This window comes from Bison bison, unplaced genomic scaffold, assembly GCF_000754665.1.
Source record: "Bison bison bison isolate TAMUID 2011002044 unplaced genomic scaffold, Bison_UMD1.0 scf7180017864295, whole genome shotgun sequence".
NCBI lineage: Eukaryota > Metazoa > Chordata > Mammalia > Artiodactyla > Bovidae > Bison > Bison bison.
The window spans coordinates 5,571,895-5,587,447 of NW_011494867.1; the positions used below are offsets into that span (position 1 = coordinate 5,571,895).

Genomic DNA, 15,553 nt, shown 5'->3' on the forward strand with positions numbered 1-15,553 from the left:
TAGTCCGGGCCCAGGAGTAACAGACTCGGTGTGGGGGTGGGGCACAGCCTGGCTCTGGGCCACCCTCCCCCCAGGCCTCATGCGTGCGGCTCCCCTGGGCAAATGCATCAGCAATGGGGCCGCGGGAGATTTCATCTATGTGGGCTGATACGCTGCGCTGAGAACCTGACCACAGCATCGCCCCACACGGGCCCCAAGTAGGGCAGCTTTCATTCGAGACCCAGCGGCCGCACCCATCTCTGAACTCCTTGGGGTTGGGGACCTAGGAAGGGGTATGGCCACCAGGGAAGACCTCAAAGCCATGGAGAGCCAATGCTCTGGATTAGAGCCACTCTTGCTTCATTCATTTGTCTGCATCCTTCCATCTTCCCTCAACCAGGTTCCTTTAACATCAAGGATAGGGTGCTGACTGTCTTGTCACCGCTGTCCTGTCTTCTTGGCTGGCCGCTCTCCACTCTGACCCAGTCCCTTCCTCTGTGTCGAGGATGCTCCCCTGCATCCCCAGGTCCTTTGGCCTTGGTTTTCTTTTACCAGCTCCTGACAGCTGGCTTTGATTGCCTGACCTCTGCCAAAGCCAGATCAGAGGCCCAAACTTGGATTTTGTCCCTTTGTTAATGCTTTTGAACTGTGGTGTTGGAGAAGACTCTTGAGAGTCCCTTGGACTGCAAGGAGATCTTAAAGGAAATCAGTCCTGATTATTCATTGGAAGGCCTGATGCTGCAGCTGAAACTCTAACACTTTGGCCACCTGATGCAAAGAACTGATTCATTGGAAAAGACCCTGATGCTGGGAAAGATTGAAGGCGGGAGGAGAAGGGGACGACTGAGGATGAGATGTTTGGATGGCCTCACTGACTCAATGGACATGAGTTTGAATAAACCCTGGGAGTTGGTGATAGACAGGGAGGCCTGGCGTGCGGCAGCCCACGGGGGTCGCGAAGAGTCAGACACGACTGAATGACTGAACTGAACTCCTTTCTGCTACATCAAGGCAGTCAGAAGGCTACACCAAGGCTCAATGCCAAGGGTTAAGGTCGTGTTTGAGGGGAATTCCATTTTGAGTGAAAGTATTCTGAACAATCTAACATAGTATAGAGGAAGGAATGACTTAGGGGTACATCCAGGTTTACATTCAAGTTTAACTGAGATTCAAGTTAAATTCAGCCACGTTTAATTTTCAGCTGAGGAGGTGAGCAGCTCTGTGACTCTGGATATGTTGCTTAAATTCCCTGAGATGCAAAAAGATGCCTACGATAGCAGGTAGCAAGTTCACAAATTTCTGACACAGAGAAGGGGCAAAGTAAAGACCTTCCTCTCTAGAGATAAAGAAGTAACAGTAATAGTTAATTGAGAATTTGCATGACTTGTCACCCTACAAAAATTTTGTTCATCATTTACTGAATTCTCACGACTCTAAAATTTGAGCGATAAAATAGCGCTGGCTTCATAAAGACAAGTATACTGAGATACAGGCAGGTGAAGCGACTCCCCCAAACTCAGATTCAGTGAGATGGGATCCAAACGCAGAGACTGAGTCCCGAGAGTTTGTCTTGGACAATTCAAATTTTAAACTTTCTGTCCCACTGTCCATCATGGCTTCTGTTTCTCCTTTTCTTCTGGGAAAATGTGATCATGAAATGGGCAGAATTTAGAGCATCACGACTCTGCATTTCCATTTTTGGTGAGACGAAGAGGGGAACCATGACCACGTAGCTCTTCTGTCCAAAAACTGAAACAAAGGTCACTGGAAACCTTGCCTTGATTGAAAAATAAATATGAAATGGACCACAGACTCCATCTTGGAATCTGTGCGCCGGCGACTTCTGTCTGAACAGTGAACGTTAAGGGACTTTTTATATAGCAGGTCCTTGACCCTGTAGACTGATCCAAATACATGTTTGAAGTGGGCCTCCTTGGGATTCGGGGGCCCCGCCACAGATTCGTCATCCAAGGAAAGGGAGGCTATGAAGGGAGCCCGTGTTTACCCAGTGTTCTGCGGCTACCATTTTTCCGTCTGTCTGTCTCTTGAAGATTTCCCCTGGGAGAAGTCCATATTGCACAAGCTGGAGGGAGCTTGGGAAAGCATCAGAAAGCACAACTGTGTGTGTGTCATAAAAAGGAGCTTTTATAAATCTGGGTGGAAATCAAACCCATCTGGGTCGGGTGAGATGCCACTGACGTGGAGGAACTCCCATGGGCACCCGTCAGAGCTCACCCTCCTGGGATCTGCGTCTGCCCCCCATCCTGTCCTCTAGACGGGGGTCCCCAACCTCTGGGATCTAATGCCTGATGATCTGAGGTGGAGCTGATGCAATAAGAGTAGACATAAAGTGCACAATAAATGTGTGCTTGGATCATGCCGAAACCATCTCCCCCTCCCCACCGTCCGTGGAAAAGTTGTCTTCCACGAAATCGGTCCCTGGTGCCAACACGGTGGGGGACTGCTGCTCTAGAAGGCGGGGCTGAGCGGGATGGTGGTGGTGAGGGGAGGAGAAGGGTGACGCCTCTATGTTAATTTCCTAGGGCCGCCGTAACAAAGGACCATGGACTAGGCAGCTCAAAACACAAGAACTGACGCTCGCACGGTTCTGGAGGCCACTAGTCGGAAAGCAGGGTGTTGGCAGGGTCGTGTGCCCCTCAGAAGCTCTAGGGGGTCACCTGTCCTACGTCTTCTAGCTTCTGAGGTTACTGGCAATCCTCGGCTTTCCTTGGCTTGTAGGTGCATCGCTTCGATTTCTGCTCCTGTGTTCGCCTGTCATCTCCCCTCTGCGTGTCTGTATGTCTAGATCTCGCTCCATATAAGGTCATCACACTGAGGGTCCATCCTGATGCAGTGTGAGCTCATTCTGACTTAACAAACCACATCTTCAAAGACGATTTGTTCTAAACAGGGTCATACCCACCGGCACCAAAGGGTAGGATGTTGACCTATCATTTGTGGAACATGGTTCTATCGCCAACGGCTTCTGATACTAGCTGTTTATTCCTTTATGTTAGGCACTTTACCCAGCACTGCACAATTATTAGACAGGCATGGCTCAGTGGGTAAAGAATCCGCCTGCAATGCAGGAGACACAGGAGATGTGGGTTCAATCCCTGGGTCAGGAAGATCCCCTGGAGGAGGAAATGGCAACCCACTTCAGTATTCTTGCCTGAAAAATCCCAAGGACAGAAGAACCTGGCCTGCTACCATCCATGGGGTCGAAAGAGTCAGACAAGACTAAGCAACTGACACTTTGAAACCGCTGCTTTTGTAGATTATTAGTGGTTGAATGTCAACCAGTTTCATACGGTTAAATCTAATATTATCTTATTTACCCCTCTGCCATTAGTATCTACTCTACTAGTACCTACTCTTACTGAGCACTTATTGTTGTATCGATACTAATAGGTAACAGGCACCTCTATCTGTCAGGGAGATGAAATAGTGGGCAGCTTTAGGAATTGAAGAGATAACGCTCAACCTACAGCTTGCTCGCTGTGTGACTAGCAGGGAGTGACCTAATCCCCCTGAGCCTCAGTTTATCCATCTGTAAAAGCAGAGACAAGTGTTCTGTAACAAGAACTGATGGTCAGTTCTTCCCTGGTGGTCAGTGGCTAAGACTCCACACTCCCAAAGCCGGGGGGCCAGGTCTGATCCCTGGTTGGGGAACTAGATGCCACATGCCATAACTAAGGCCAGACACAGCTAGATACATAAATATTAAGAAGAAAAAAAAAAAGACCTTACGGGTATTAATACAAGTCCTGAAATCAATAGTTGGGAAGCTAGAAGAAGACATTCTTGTAGAACATCTGGTCTCTAGTAGATGCTCAGAACACCATACTTGAGAATCACGTGGAGGAAAGCTGAGGGGTATGGGGTAGGGGCATTTAAGAATGCAGGGCTTCCCCGATGGCTCAGCAGTAAAGAATCCGCCTACAATGCAGAAGACGCAGGAGACCCAGGTTCGATCCCTGGGTCAAGACTATCCCTTGGAGGCGGGCATGGCAACCCACTCTAGTATTCTTGCCTGGAGAATCCCCATGGACAGAGGCACCTGGTGGGCTATAGTCCATGGGGTCACAGAGTCGGACAGGACTGAAGCAACTTAGCACACACGCAGACCCCACCCAAAACTACTGAATTCGAGCCTATCTGGGCTGGTGCCTGGAAATTTGCATTTTAACTGCCCTCCCCACCCTGAGATTCCTCCATTTGCAAGCGTTAGAAAACCGCTGCACTAAGTGAATAAAAGTTTTTTCTTTCCTTCTTCCAACAGAACCTAGCAGTCAAATCAGGACTGGGCTGGGATGTCCAGACTCCCATCTACCCCAGGTTCAGAGACAGCAGTGGGAACTGGGGACCAGGTGACAGCTCCCACTGCCAGAGGTAGGCAGGGGTTAGTGGGGACCTTTCAAAGGGAAAGGGAATCTTTAGTTCTGGATCAATTGTCTGCTGTTGCACGTTCATGCCTCTTCCATTACCTGAATGAAAATAAATGCCATGCTTAAAAACTGCACATCTCAAAATCAAAGTCATGCTCCTTCCTTCTGGAAGTCACATCCTTGTGCCTGGTTGGTACAGAGAAGGGAAAAAAAAAAACACCAAATCTCCTTCCAGGATTTTTTTTTGTCTCTCCCACAAATCCTCCAGCTTGCTTAACAATGCAAGCCATCCTCTCACCCAAGCTCTGGGTTTCTTTCTTGTGTTCAGAACGAAGAGGACCCTTGACTCTAAAATGAAGCCCTAAGGGGGAAGATGCCTGCTTGAAGCACCCCTTTCCTGTGTCTGAAAGCACAGGAGTTGTTTATGGGCTTGTGGAACAGCAGTTTCAGGGTTTCCTGGGTGAGAGGGATGCGTGGTTTCAGAAGGGCAGCCTCACTCGGGGCATCTGTGGTCTGTGAGCTCAGGGAGCCCGTGGAGCTCTCTGCTGACCTGGAGTAGGCCCCCGCCCTGCTCCGTATCTCTGGGCGAAGGCCCAGCCTGCTGGAAGCATCTATTAAAACGTAATCGATGAAGTGCCCTACGCCTGGGGAAGGGATGTCAGGGAAGGGACAGCAAAAGGACTGTTTGCGCAAGCAGGGCAGGAAGAACCCAGAATTTCGGGTCCTGGACCGCCTCCCAAATAGATGTATGCTTCCCATTTTCCCAGGAATGGGTTGAGCGTTCTGAACACATTTGATCATTCCGTTGTCGCCTCCTACTCCCAGAGAGGTCGCCCTATGTTATGGACATGGACAAGTGGCTTAGCCAGGTCAGATGACTCCTCCCCATCTGTGCTTGTAGAAATGGGCAGAATACTGATGGGGTTGGGGGGGGGGGCCCCAAGGATGCCTGTGGATGCCAGTCACCCCTCCATTTATTTCTGGCTGTGTCACCCTGGCCTCTCTGTGCTTCACTGCCCTCTTATGGGAAGCGGGAACCACGGCAACCCCAACCTGGGGCGAGGAGGCAGTGGGGCTGACATTTAAAGGGGTTCCCCTCTGTGAAGGAGCTTCCCAAGTGGTGGTAAAAAACCCCCCTGCCAATGCAAGAGATGCAAGAGATGCGGGTTTGATCCCTGGGTCGGGAAGAGCCCCTGGAGGAGGAGAGGGCTGCCCATTCCAGTATTCTTGCCTAGAAACTCTCATGGACACAAGCCTGGTGGGCTACATACAGTGCGTGAGGTTGCAAAGAGTCGGACACGACGGAACGACTGAACACAGACACAGCTCTGTGAAGGAACACAGGAAGGTGGGTGGCGCCCGGGCCATCCTGTCCCATGCTCCTCCCACGACCGCATCCTCCGTGGATCTGTTCCCTGAGCAGCTGCAGGCTTTGGGATAAGGGACCCAGGGAGAAAAGGTGGGGTCAGATGGGGCTGGCATGCAGGTGCCCCCTGTAGGTGGGCCCCCGGGTCACAGGTGCAGGAAAGATGACCACCTGAGGACAGGCCCCCACTGGGGCTCAGCTGGGACTCGATGGACCGCGAGCCCCTGGAGGGCAGGGACACGTCCTGTCTCTCGCCTGAGAGCACAGTGTCTGGCTCACCGGCCCTCCTGCCTTGGCCTGGAACCCGCTTTGAAGGCTGAGTTTCATTTCTGTTACGTGGCTTCCTCTGCCCCTCTCCCATTTCTTTCTCCTCCTCCTCGTCTTCATAAACAAGCTGGCCATTCAGATTACTGCCGCTCCAGGCCTTGGCAAAGCACTGATCATCTGGGGTGGGGGTTGGGGTGGGGGGGAATTCCAGCTTGTTCTTCACAAAAAGCCCATCTGAATCACCCCGATTTGGAAAGTGTTATCAGTGAGGGCTTCAGTCCGGGGGCAACAGGCGCACCCTCGAAGTGCTGATCTGGGGCCTGGTTTCTGCCGCCCCGTCACAGGCTCCAGGGGGGAGCGGCTCTGCTGCTGATGGCGTGAGGCCTTCGTCAATACGGAAACAGGAAGACCATCAGCCTGATAAGTTGCCCTACTAACCAGAAGTGATTTTTAAGCTCTCCTCAAGAAGGGAAAAAAATGACATTTCAGAAAATCCAGAAAAGGTTAAGCTGCTTGCCCGTGATGCTTAACTGGGTCTATAGTAGAAGTGCCTCCATGAATTAGACTTTGGGGACAAACCTCGCTCTGTGGAAACCCCGGGAGAAGAAAGGTCCGGGGCAGGCTTACCCCAACATCTGTGGGGGCTGGGCCAGGAATACCGCTAAGAGTCTGAGTTTCTACTGTGGTGCTAGTGGTAAAGAACCCACCTACCAAAGCAGGAGATGTAAGAGACGCAGGTTCAATCCCTGGGTTGGGAAGATCCCCTGGAGGAGGACCTGGCAACCCATTCCAGTGTTCTGGCCTGGGGAATCCCATAGACAGAGGAGCCTGGCGGGCTACAGTCCATGATGTGGCAAAGAGTCGGACACGACTAAAGTGACTTGGCACACACTCACAACACGCTGTAGAAATGTCCTCCTCTCTTGACAAGTATCTGTTCATACAACCTGGAGGGCCTGGTTCACAATCAAAAGTTTTTGCTCCCCTGGAATTCTGCACCTGAACTTGGAGGCAGAGGGAACCCCAGCTTGGGGCTGATCACCCTCCTTGTTCCATCTAAGACTCCTTCTCCCACCAGCAGGGGCCTCATGGGTTATATATATCATGTGGGTTTCCCAGGGCAGCTGGAACTGAGTACCACAAACTCAGGGGCTTCAAACAACAGGAATTTGCTCTCTGAAGTTTAGGAGGCCAGAAGCTGGAAAGCAGGGTGTCCATGGGGGCCAGGCCCCCTCTACAGGCTCCAGGGGCTAATCCTTCCTGGCCTCCGCCAGCAGGCCCAGCGGTGCCCTGGCTGTGACTACATCATCCCTTCTCTGCCTCTGTCCTCAGGCGAGGAGGCATGAGGCACCGAATCCCCATGCACCTGTGTCTCTTTCTTACAAGGATGCCAGTCACTGTACTTAGGCCCACTTCAGCCCAGGAGGACCTCATTTCAACTTCACTAATTATATTTTCTTCTAATCCCAAAGAAAGACAATGCCAAAGAATGTTCAAACTACCACACAATTGCAAACATCTCACATGCTAGCAAAGTAATGCTCAAAATTCTCCAAGCTAAGCTTCAACAGTACATGAACCTAGAACTTCCAGATGTTCAAGCTGGATTTAGAAAAGGCAGAGGAACCAGAGGTGAAATTGCCAACATCTTTTGGATCATAGAAAAACCAAGAGAATTTGAGAAAAACATCTATTTCTGCTTCACTGACTATGCTGAAGCCTTTGACTATGTGGATCACAACAAACTTTGGAAAATTCTTAAAGAGACGGGAATACCACACCACCTTACTTGCATCCTGAGAAACCTGTATGCAGGTCAGGAAGCAACAGTTAGAACTGGATGTGGAACAATGGACTGGTTCCAAATAGGAAAAGGAGTACGTCAAGGCTGTATATTGTCACCCTGCTTATTTAACTTATATGCAGAGTACATCATCCAAAATGTCGGGCTGGGTGAAGTACAAGCTGGAATCAACATTGCCGGGAGAAATGTCAATAACCTCAGGTATACAGATGACACCCTTATGGCAGAAGTGAAGAGGAACTAAAGAGCTTCTTGATGAAAGTGAAAGAGGAGAGTGAAAAAGCTGGCTTAAAACTCAGCATTCAAAACACGAAGATCATGGCATCCGGTCTCGTTACTTCATGGCAAATAGATGGGGAAACAATGGAAAAAGTGACAGACTTTCTTTTCTTGGGTTCCAAAATCACTGCAGATGGTGACTGCAGCCATGAAATTAACAGATGCTTGCTTCTTGAAAGAAAAGCTATGACCAAATTAGACAGCATATTAAAAAGCAGAGACATTACTTTGACAACAAAGATCTGTATAGTCAGTCAAAGCTAGGGTTTTTCCAGTAGTCATGTATGGATGTTAAGAGCTAGACCATAAAGAAAGCTGAGTGCCAAAGAATTGATGCTTTTGAACTGTGGTGTTAGAGAAGAGTCTTGAGAGTCCCTTGGACTGCAAGGAGATCCAAACAGTCCATCCTAAAGAAAATCAGTCCTGAGTGTTCATTGGCGGAAGGAGAAGGGGACGACAGAGGATGAGGTGCTTGGATGGCATCACTGACTCGATGGACATGAGTTTGAGTAAGCTCCAGGAGTTGGTGATGGATAGGGAAGCCTGGCACACTGCAGTTCGTGGGGTTGCAAAGAGTCAAACTCGACTGAACTGAACTGAATTATATCTACATAGACTATTCCTTTTTTTCCCCAAACTTTAAACATTTTATTTTGTATTGGGGCATAGCCGATAAACAATATTGTGACAGTTTCAGGTGAACAGCAGTGGGACTCAACCCTACATATACACGTATCCATTCTCCTCCAAACCCCTCTCCCACCCAGGCTGCCACACGGCACTGAGCAGAGTTCCCTGTCCTATACAATAGGTCCTTTTTGGTTATCCATTTTGAATATAGCAGTGTGTGCATGACCTTCCCCAATTCCCTAACTATCCCTTTCCTCCAGCAGCCATAAATTTATTTTCTAAGTCTGTGAGTCTCCTTCTGTTATGTAAATAAGTTCATTTGTATCATTTTCTTTGTAGGTTCCACATATAAGCAATGTCATATGATATTTCTCCTTCTCTGTCTGACTTCACTCAGTATGACAATCTCTAGATCCATTCATGTTGCTGCAAATGGCATTATTTCATTCTTTTAATGGCTGAGTAATATTCCATTGTATAGATCTACATAGATTATTTCCAAATAAGGAGTCACATTCTGGGGTTCTAGGTGAACCTGAATTTGGGGGAACGCTGGTCAATCTAGTATGCCTGTCTAGACTCCAGCCCATGGTCAGTTCTGTCTATACTGTCCCCTGCTGACGGCCAGGATAGCCCAGGTTCGGTCAGTTCCCGGGAGCAGTGACCTGGGGAAGAGGCTGTACAGCACCCAGAGGCAGCAGGAAGAACCCCAGGTTCCTGGCTACCCAGAAAACAGTCCAGAGGGGGTCTCTGGATGGGCCTATCTCAGTGGCCCCTGGGAGTCCTTACCACAAAGGGAGGGATGTGGCCAGAGACGGAGCCCCCTGTACAAGGCGTGAGGATAATGATGGCCCCGGAAGCAGAGATGGCAGGGAGAGAAGAGTTAGCACCATCAGGAAAGGATGAGATGATTGATGGGTGATAACACAGCACAGGAATACGAATTTTCACATAAATCTTCCCGCCGCACAGAAACAGAAATAATGAACAGGAAGTCCCTCTCTTACAAATGAGCTTTGAACGGAGTTGATAGAAATAGCAGGAAGGTTCCGGAAGCAGCCCGCGGAACGCCCTTAACTCACGCAGTGCAGCGGGGAAGAGTCTGGCTAAGAAAGAAGTAGGGAATGCAATAACCTCAGCAGACTGAAATCAAAAGCAAGGGGGGTTCTTAACTCGCCCGAGTCAAGCGGCGCATAAGACAACACCTAAGTTTTACGGGAGACGACCAGAAGCCGGAGGATTTAGAGAGTGAGAGCAGTGATGCCGTGACAATGTGCTCCGGTCCCAGGGAGCCCTCTCTGTTCCCAGCCCTCAGCCCCGTCCCCACCCCCGGAGACCCGGCATCGGCCATCAGAAGCCTCAGTGTCTGAAAAAGCCTGGAGGTGAAGCCCCGTCCTCGGGGCAGGCGGCAGTCCTGGGCTGACTGCCCTGGGGCACCGCTCAGACCCAGACCTCAGCTGAATGCGCGTCTCTGCCTACATGCTCCCCAGTCCTACCCAGTCTCTCCCTCTCCTCCCAGGAACCACCTTCTCACACCCTCCTCCTAGGGAACTGGGCATCTCAGAAAGAGTCAAATGCATGAAAGAAAAGGAGAGAAGGGTACGCGGGTAGGGAGTGAAGGCTGTTAGGTAAACGTTGCTGCTGGTCCCAAAGTAAGAGGAATGACGAGAAACGGAGGGAGAAGAAGGGACCCCTGAGGAGTTAGAAAACACAATCTGTGGTTTAACACAAGAGGTCAGAGGGACTTCCCCGGTGGTCCGGTGGCTATGACTCTGTGCTCCCACTGCAGGGGGCCCGAGTTCCATCCCTGGTCAAGGAACCAGAACCCGCGTGCCGCAACTAAGACCGAATGCACCTAAAGAAGCATCTTAAACAATTTTAAAAAGAGGTCAGAGGTTATGACAAATAAAAGAGAGAGCCCCAGGGCCCTGAGTCCTGAATATTCAAGGTAACCTTGGCCTTCTGCAGTTAGTTGCGTTCTTGGAAAGAACTCTGTACAGCTGTTGTTTGTATTCAAGTCCCATCTTAAGCACACAGAGCTGCATTCACAGAAGAAATGCTGTCGGGAAACCCACTGCCATCCTTTACACCTGAGGCACGCACTGTCCCCCACTGTACCCACCGCAGAGCCCTGCATTTCCGTCTGTGGACAGCAAGGACCACACGGAGGACCCTAACCTGCGGCTTCACGCCAGGACACTTGCATGTAGAATAAACCAACGGAGGTCCCAGTGTTTGGGGCCTCCTGGTAAAAAGAGATGAAAAAAAAAAAAAAAAATGATGGCGAGACCGTCACCTCTTGGAATACTGGGAATAAAGATACTCCAGTAATAAAGGATGACAGATCCTGCTCCTGAACTCTAGAAATGGCATTTATGAAGGCGGAAACACTGCCAATTGGGAAGCAGGAGGTCTGTGCCTAAAGCTAGGAGGCCCGTGGTTTCCAGGTGGCGCGGAGACACAGAGCAGTGCCCTATTATGAAGAGCCGCGGCCCAGACCTTGAGGACATCACTCGGTGTCCCCTCGGGAGGAGAGGTTACAAAACCGATAGTGCTTGGAGGATTTCTTCTCTTTTAATTTTGAGATCTTAGGCAGCACAAGTGGGATGACCACAGAAAGGGCATCGATTACTTGGGCATGAGTGCTGTGCCATGCTTAGTCACACAGTCACATCCAGCTCTTTGCAATCCCATGAACTGGAGCCCGCCAGGCTCCTCTGTCCATGGGATTCTCCGGCAAGAATGGTGGGGTAGGTTGCCATGCCCTCCTCCAGGGGATCTTCCCAACCCAGGGATCAAACCCAGGTCTCCCTCATTGCAGGCAGATTCTTTACTGTCTGAGCCACCAGGGAAGCCCTTTCCCTTGGCTGTGCTGTGCTTACTTCCCCATCATCTTTGCCCTCATTACAAATATTATGAGGAAGGCAAAGGGGGGGCACGTACATATTCCCAGAGTAAATCGACTGCTAGTGCAGAGGTTCTTAATTTGGTTTCTGTGAATGTGAAAGAGAAAAGAAAAAAAAAAAAAATCACATCTTTATTTGCAATAACATCTGGCTGAAATTTAGCACTCATTCAATTCCACAGGTAGTCACAAAATCCTGGAGTTTGCACAGCACCTGTGACTTCTACAACAGCCGAAACCACAGATATTTTCACAAAGCATTAGGGTTGTACAAAAATCTCAAACTGTCACAGACTCATCAATACTCACAAAGAAATGACTAGAGTTGGTATTCTATCCGCTACTAAGTGAGCTAATAAAAAGCAGGTCAAGAAATGTATCACCCGTCTTGTTCAATATTGGGCACGAATGCCCCCCTCCCAAAGAAAAAAACATTAATGGAAATGCTAAAGGGTGGGCTTCCCTTGAGTTCAGAGAAACCTTGCAACTTGGGGTCCTAAGAACCAAGTATTTGTAACTGGCTCCAAAGTCACGCATTTTCCAAAGCCTGTAGTAACAGGATGAAATCATTCCCTTGAGTCCTTCATCTTAGTGAGGAGTTTATGTGCAAGTTGGGGCTTCGCTGGTGGCTTAGACAGTAAAGAATCCGCCTGCAGTGCGGGAGACCTGGGTTCAATCCCTGGACCGGGAAGACCCCTGGAGGTGGAAATGACAACCCACTCCAATATTCTTGCCTGAAGTATCCCATGGACAGAGGAGCCTGGTGAGCTGCAGTCTAGGGGGTCGCAAGGAGTCGGACGCGCCTGGATGACTAAGCACCATGGGCAAGATCTCAAATTATTCACTATCAGTTTGTTAAATAATTTTTCCCATCAAAACTTTTAGTGGACTTCTCTACTTTTGTTAGTTTCATAAATAGCAATAACATGCAGTAGTTTTCTTTGGGAGTCTCTTGTACCCATGAAAACAGCATGTTATCTTCTGAGAATGATTAAGGATGGAAAACCACAGAGCTGATCTCAGGGTGGGCGTTGGTCTATCAGCCACGCTCACCCATTGTTTCAAAGATTCCATCTTCCTCACTAGTTTCGGCAGAGACACTGTGTGAGTCCATTCACGTTCACGGAGCAGCGAAAATGACAGGTGAGAAAGGCACAAAGTTTTGGATTCTCAGAAACTTAGATCGGTACAAGACAAGGGTTTACTGTACTAGATCCTGAGCTCCTTGAGGGCAGGGAGTAGGGACTGTTTCATGTACATCTCTGTATCTCTGGCAATCAGCAGAGTGATGACAGCTGTGGTGAATGGGTAAATGGCTGGATGGATAGGTAGACGATGGGTGGATGGATAAATACAGCTTTGCGAGATAATGAATAGTAATTCTTGGAAGCAAGTCATAATATGTGACACTCAAGACATTTCCTCACAGTACGCAGTAAGTTATTTCAAAGATGATGCAGCTTTGGCAAAAGTTTACAGTATTTCCTTTCACGAGCTCTCTGAGACTAGCAAAAGTCCTTATTCCGGTGTAAGCATCCTTCTCTATGTTGTAAGAAAACCTCCAAAGCTTAAGTGACAGCCCCAAAGCTTGATAAACATCTCCCTTAGTTCATTGTTACTTTTTTTTTTCAATTATTAAGGAGAAAGGGAAACACAAACTTTTTCATAAAAGTGCTTTAAAATAATTTTTTGAGAAAACGTCTTGCTTGTCTTTGAAGCTATGTCACTACGGCTTAGGTGGTTTCTGAAAATTGGCCAAATATGGTCACGTGTTGTGACCAAATGCTAAGCAGTCATTACCGACTCGGGGTTAGACCTGATAAAGGAACTAATATTCTAAAAATGAAAGTGTGTGCACACCCAGCAGAGGCCACACCAAACCTCCAGACACTCTGCCTTGGGCACTCATCCTGCCTTTAGAAAGCTTGGGCGACCGCAGCTGAATTTTCATCAAGCTGGTTGACCCTCTTCGTAGACAGAAGTGCTCATCTCCTGGACGCGGAAGTAGATGGAGGCACCATTTTGCCCATATTCCATTTAAATGAAACGATATTTTGCAAAAACCAAACAAACAAAAAATAAGAAAGAAAGGCACGAAGGTAGTAGTATTGGAGGGAGGGTCCTTTTAGGACCACTTGATGCTCCCTGTGTTCCTCAGCCATGGGATCTTGTTTTCCCTTTTCCTTTCTTTTTTTCCTTTATGGCCACTCTGTCTGGCTTGCAGGATCTTAGTTTCTGACCGAGGCTCTAACCTATGCGCCCTGTGGTGAGTACGGAGTCCTAACCGCTAGACGACCAGGGAAGTCCCGCAGGTTCTTTTAAATGAAGGTAGTCTCCTGATATTTATGGGAAACAAAGGCTGGAAACCGCCAGCATTAGTGGTGATTTAGCAAAATATCACTGTCTCTTCAGCAGTTTCTGAGCCTGTGAGCAGAAGGTAAGCAAACCAGCGCTGACAACCACCACCTTCCTCAGGACTAGGGCAAAGCTCCCTTCATTCTGTAAGATCTTTCCTTAATTGGCATCCTTGCAGCAAGCAACTCCAGAGACAGAAATGACAACCCACTCCGGTATTCTTGCCTGGGAAATCCCATGGACAGAGGGGCCTGGTGGGCTATGGTCCATGGGGCTCCAAAGAGTTAGATGTGACTTAGCGATTACATCAGAGAAGGAAATGGCAACCCACTCCAGTGTTCTTGCCTGGAGAATCCCAGAGATGGGGGAGCCTGGTGGTCTGCCGTCTATGGGGTCGCACAGAGTCAGACACGACTGAAGCGACTTACCAGCAGCAGCAGCAGCAAGCAAAAACCAAAAGATGGCCTCCTTCCCAGTAGATAAGGATCCAAAGGAAAATGCCAAGTTCACTCTGCAAAGTGACCCCCAAGAGGTCCTACTGGGTAATGACAAAATACCCGAGTGGCAGCCATGTGCTAGGCCACGGCGACAGCACCAGGAGAGACTTGTCAGAAACCCTCCATCGGGCCCACTCCAGTCCTCTGCAGCCAGGCACACCTAGGGAGAAGAGCAGGAGCTTTCCTGGTTCTGCTCCCGTGTGTCAGTCATGTACCTACACTCCGACAATAATCCTAAGGGTCACCATAATAGAAAAGTCAGTGATAATCATAACAAATCAGTGGTGGGTTTGGGAAAAAAAAAAAAAGACGGGAAGTTGTTTTAAACCAACGAAGGCTGGTGTCACAGCACAATGGATGTTCGACTTTTCCATTCTTGACTTCCGTTTTTCGGGCAGGGGGATGTGGCTGCAGGGCTGAGCTCAGCTATCCAAGGACTCCAGAAGCCTCACCACACACCTTCTCTCTTCTCTGCCCATCTCTCGACTCTCACCTGGACTCGTCAGAACACAGAACACCAGGTCCAGCCAAGCAGCCCAAGCCTGCATTTCCACCGGGGCACAGGGCTCTCTTTACAAACTGCACATTTACATGGCAAAAATAGAAACTCACGGCATCACATGTATATGCAAATCTGCCAACCAGACTCCGCACTGAAAATAGCTATTTACTGTGCGGCTTGCATATTGGCCCAGAAAACCCTCTCTACCTATTTCATGCTCATTTAAATTCTTTAAGAGTTCCTGACCCATTTAAATTCCTTAAGGGATGCCTGGCTTCTCATGGGCATTGGTCTGCTCCTCTCCCCCAATGGCTTGTAAAGGAATACTGCCTGGCATTGCAGGTGGAACTTTTAGAGGAATATATTGGCCCCCACTTTACGGCCCATTTGGGACACTGCTCAGCCACGTGTGCGTTCAGACCAGGCTTCCTTCTTAGCTGCAGGAAGGAGGGTTCTAAAGCTAACTCCCTGGAAAGGATGGAGGGCAGTTTTTCTGAAAATATGGTCTTGAACACTCACATCAGAGTCAAGGAGGGAGGGGGGCTGGTGGAAAATGCAAGCTTCTGGCTCCCCACCACCCC

At 49.1% G+C, this 15,553-nt stretch overlaps 1 long non-coding RNA gene across 4 annotated transcripts in view; it reads left to right on the forward strand.

Annotated features, from left to right (window-relative positions):
* LOC104996505 overlaps nucleotides 1-15,553 on the forward strand; it is a 52,518-nt gene that overhangs the window by 21,230 nt on the left and 15,735 nt on the right. Inside the window, exon 3 of one of the 4 annotated variants that reach the window (XR_826208.1) lies at nucleotides 4,262-4,371. The exons of the other annotated variants lie outside the window; for them this stretch is intronic. This is a non-coding gene — a long non-coding RNA (uncharacterized LOC104996505). The remainder of the gene's footprint in view (nucleotides 1-4,261; nucleotides 4,372-15,553) is intronic. 4 annotated transcript variants of the gene reach the window in all.